Source organism: Belonocnema kinseyi, chromosome 2 (assembly GCF_010883055.1).
Source record: "Belonocnema kinseyi isolate 2016_QV_RU_SX_M_011 chromosome 2, B_treatae_v1, whole genome shotgun sequence".
Taxonomy (NCBI): domain Eukaryota; kingdom Metazoa; phylum Arthropoda; class Insecta; order Hymenoptera; family Cynipidae; genus Belonocnema; species Belonocnema kinseyi.
The window spans coordinates 46,535,755-46,540,964 of NC_046658.1; positions in this window are offsets into that span (position 1 = coordinate 46,535,755).

Genomic DNA, 5,210 nt, shown 5'->3' on the forward strand with positions numbered 1-5,210 from the left:
AAGTATTTTCATTATTCAATTCTCTTTCCTCCCACTCTTTGCTTATACATAAACCCGAAGCCCCCTTCGAAACAAATCGAAGTCCCCACCGAAAAAAATCCTGGCTACACCACTGGCCCAAACTCTTCAACAGATTTTGAATTAAAAAAAATAAAACTAATGAAATTTCGAACAAAGATATCGAGGCATATTTAAAAAAAGTTGTTTATTTTTTTTTATTTCACAATGAAAATTTATTTTAAAAAAATTCGAAGATGCCATTTTGTGCGAAATTACACAGCTTGTCTTAAATGATTATCAGCAGTATTGGATATACAGTTGAACCGGGGATACTGTCACCCATCGGGATCGGACGAATTGGATACTGTAAGAGCACGTGGTGTAATCCTTCAGCCAATCGGCGTCGAGTTACAGCACCGTTTCGATACGATGCCTTGTGGTTGCCCCTGATAGCATACTAATGCTATCCGATGCGTCGGCCCTGGGCTAGTCACCTGATTCTTAAAGTGTCCAGGAAACAGCTGACGACACTGTCCGAGGTGTCACAGTGTCCGAGGTTCGACTGTATAAAAAGTTGTTTACTATTTTTGTAAACAAATTAATCAACAAAAGTTAAATTTTTAGTAAAAATGATATATAGATACTTCAAATGTGTTTTTAAAGTGCAAATATAAAGAAAAAATTTCGATATGACTTATAAAAAAATAGAGACCATTTTTAATTTTTTAAACAAATGCATAAGTTCGTCATTTTCAAATAGATTTGTTTCGTTTTTAAACAGAAAGGACAATAAATATCTTGCCTATAGCTTTTTTGTGCGATTCTTTGATTTCACACAATCAGTGTTATTTATTTAAATAAAATTAGTTAACGAATGTCCAATATTGTTATTTTTCAGTAAAAGGAATTCCTTTTTTTAATAAACTTCAGATATGGTAAAAATACCTTTTAATATGATACTTGGTTACAAAAAATATTTTTTATTTGTTTATTCACATTAAATAATGAAATTCATTGTTTTGCCATTTTTCAAAATAAAAATTTCGTTTTTTCAGAAAAATAAATTTATGATGTCTTGCTCGTAGCTCTCTATAGTTATTTTTTATTAATACTAAACAATTAGTAATTTTTGTTAAAAGATGTAATAAATACATGCATGATTTGGTAATGTTTTGGTGGATAAATTTAGTTTCTTTAACACTATCAATTAAATGTGTATAACAAATGGGCCTTTACTGAGGTATTTTGCTGTTAGACAACCATTCATAATTTTGAAACAAATTAAATAAGTAATTTAATCAGATACCGTTTTTTAATGGAAACATCATATTGTGTTCTATGAAATCGACTAAAATTTATAGCCAAGGTGTCTCTGTTAAGATACTGTATTATCCGACAGGACAAGTTTATTATTTTTAAAATTATCGACAAAAATCAGTCAAAGTTGTGAGAAATGTATACAAAACTCTCAGTTTGCTTGTGTTTCTCCAAATAAAATTTTGTATCATAAAATAGAGACCTTGCTTAAAAACTGTAGTCGATTTCATAGAAAACAATATGGTGCTCCCATTAAAAGATGGCCAGAGAGTAATCTATGTATTAAATTTGTTTGAAAATTATTCATTGTTGTCTAGCAGCAAAATATCACAGTAAAGGGCCATTGGTTATACAAATTTAATTGATAGTGTTGAAGAAACTAAATTTGTCAACTAAAACATGGGCAACTTATACATTTCTTTATTACATTTTTTAACAACACTTACCAATTGTTTAGTATTAATAAAAAATAACGATCAAAAGCTGCTAGCAAGACATTAGGAATCCATTTATCTGAAAAAAACGAAATCTACATTTTGAAAAATGGCAAAACAATGAATTTGTTTGTTTAATTTGTTTAAATAAATAGAAATTATTTTCTTATAACAAAGTATCATATCAAGAGGTATTTTAACATATCTGAAGTTGATTAAAACAAACGAATTCCTTTTACAGAAAAATGACAATACCAGTCATTCGTTAAATAATTTTCTTTAATCAAATAACACTATCATTATTATGAGTAAACATTTCTGTGTTGAAATGTTATCACAGGCTTATACTGCCCATCATGTCGAAGCCATTTTTGGTTAGAGTTGGATTTTTATTTGATCATTTTGCATGGGGCTGTCCCTGTGTCTATTATCAGTCACGGACGCATTTTTATAATGCAATCAAGTGATCTGATGAGAGCAGTTTGCCCAGACAGTTTGGACAAAGCCTGGGTTTTACCCCATTATTGACAGACTGGGCTGCAGTCAAATACACGATGGGGGGACCTACAGCTTAAGGTGGGTTCCGAACCACTAGAACCTCGGTAAAGGTATATTGATTGTAATTTGAGGAGGGGATATAAAATTTTTAGATTGATAGAATTCTCGTGATATTTATGTAAATAACACGTTCGTTCCGCAACACAGCTCCGACCGAGGTTGCTGATCAATCTCTCCAGCAATCACCCAAAGTGAAGATCAACACAAAGTCGTCATGAGTGGTTCCCTACTTGGGTCCATTAGTGTCCAAGGTCTTTTGTTTCAGGCGTCATTCACTCTACTCATACTCTATTTATTAACTATATGTCTCCATATTTTTCTGTCCTAAAATACTTCTCTCAGAGTTTTTCCGCATATCATGCGCAAGAATCTCACATCAAATGCATTAACTTTACTTTTATCTTTTTCTTGATAGGTCCATGTCTCGCTACCTTATAGTACAGTCGGTACTAATATAGAGTTGTATATTGCTATTTTAGCTTTATTTGATATATTTTTACTTCTAATAAGAGGCCCTGCTCTACCAATAACCTTCTTACCTTTGTTTGTGAGGCCTATCTAACATCATTTAATACAATAATGCGTAGTGTTATCTCACTCTTTCCTTCTAACACCATAGTTTTTGTTTTATTTGCATTAATTTTGAGGCCCATACTTTTCATGCTTGCATTCAGTTTATTCAACATTCTTTGCAAGTCTTCTATTGACTCTGCCATAGCAACCTCATCGTCTGCAAAGGCTGACCCACGTACAGCTAATTGTCTGAAATCAAAGAATCGCAAAAAAACTGTAAGCAGGATATTTATTGTCCTTTCTGTTAAAAAAACGAAACAAATCTATTTAAAAATTTATGCATTTGTTTATAAACGAATCTTTACGTTTCGGAACTCACAGAGTTTGAAAATCATCAAATGGTTTCACTGTATATCTGGTTGTATGCCATGCTATATATTTAATCGTGTGTCTGTGCATGTATGATTACCTGAATATTGTAGGCACACTAACTTTTGTAGGATTTTTTTCAACCGAGTTAGCATTCGAAAAACGTCTTCAGGTTCCCAAAATGAAGATGAAGTTCGTTAAATAGATATTTTCAACTAAAACAAAAAAATTTAGAGCACTTTCAAAATTAAAATTTTTTTTAAGTTCAGAAATTTTGTCAACGTTTCTTATAGATGGATAGAATACTTGCAAATTATCCAAATAAAATTTGCAATTTCGATGAAAATTAGAAAATTTCTATAATTTTGAAAATTTTCAGAAAAATAGAAGAAAATATTTTTCTGATAGATTAGGAAATTTCATTTAAATTCTTCTGTACATATTAAATATATTTAGAAACTAGCTCAGTAACATTTTTCAATTAGACAAAATTGCAAGACATTAGAGCTTGTTCAAAATTCGAAAACAAAAATTTTTATGAGTTTTCAAAATTTCTGTCAATTTTTCTGGTACACGGCTAAAAGACTTGCAAAGTATCCTTATTATATTTTTGAATTCCATAATGCTTGAAATAGTAATATCAAAGTGTCTAAGTGACAAGGTGCCATCTCGACAGGAACAAATAAAAAGGTTCCCTTCTTCAGAGGGCGTTGGTGTTCCCAATACTATTCGATATCATTATCAACATTTTGAAAATGGTCAAAAAAAGTAAAAAATTCAAAAAGTTGAATCATTTTCAAACATATGCAATTTTTACTTTTAAAAATCCATAAGTTTAAAGCATTGTTTTTAGTAGATTTCGACAAGATTTAAAAATTATCTTGGTGAAGTTTTTTAAGCACGCCTAAAGAATCGGGCGCGAAGCGCGAGTTTCGTAATAAAGAATGTAATCGCCAAAGCCGTAGATGCTTTGAGAACCTTCTTTAAAAACAGATCGAAAAAAATTTCAGTTCCAATTTATGGTTGTAAATCTTTAGAAATGTTAATCACAGTTATAAAAATTATAAAAATTGGAAACAATTTTTTAATATCCGATAGCCCTTAACATCATTTATGACAAGTTTCCCGAATAATTCTGTTTATGGTACTTTCGCATAAATTGGATAAATTCCTAAAAAAATGGCATCTTCGAATATTTTCTTTTTAGTGAATTTTTATTGTTAAATAGAAAAAATTAAATAACTTTTTTTAAATATGCCTTGACCACTTTGTTAGGAATTTCATAAGCTTTAATTTGAAACCATCCAAAATCAATTGAATAGTTTAGGCTAAACGTTAATTTGTCCACGAACACCTCATTTGGGCCCACTGTGCGGTCCTTGTCCCATTAAGCTGACCTAAACCTGAGACGTAATATCATGTGAAAATTTAGAAAACATATTCTTATTATATATAAAATATCGAGTGTAACGAGGCTTCGGTGTATAATATACTATTATTTTTCATTCATGCAGTTGAACTTCCGATAACAAAATAATACTCAGTGATAAATAAAATTGTTGGATTTTCAACAAAATAATTAACTCTTAATCAAAAGTAGTATTTTCTTATTGGATTTACTAAAGAAAATGATTTAGCTGTCCCAGCTAGACGCTGAGCTGTATTTCATCTTCTAAGAAAATATAGCTATGTACCTCAATTTCGAACCGTGTTCCCTAATTATTTATCTGTATTAGCTAAATACTTAAGTAATACAGCTATATTTTCTTAAAATACGAAATCCTTCTTAGTGTCTAGCTGGGACAGCTAAACCATTTTTGCAGGATTTTATTAATTTATTTCGCATTTAAACAAAAAACGAGAAAAAGGACTAGTTTTTTGACAACAAGAGAAAAAGATAGGAATTCTTTAAATAAGGGTTAAGGAAGGAAATTGGGAAAAGAGTGTTAAGTCTGAAATTCTTTGACACTTTTGGGTTTCCCCTCACATTCCTTGACCAATTTTAAATTCCTTGATTTA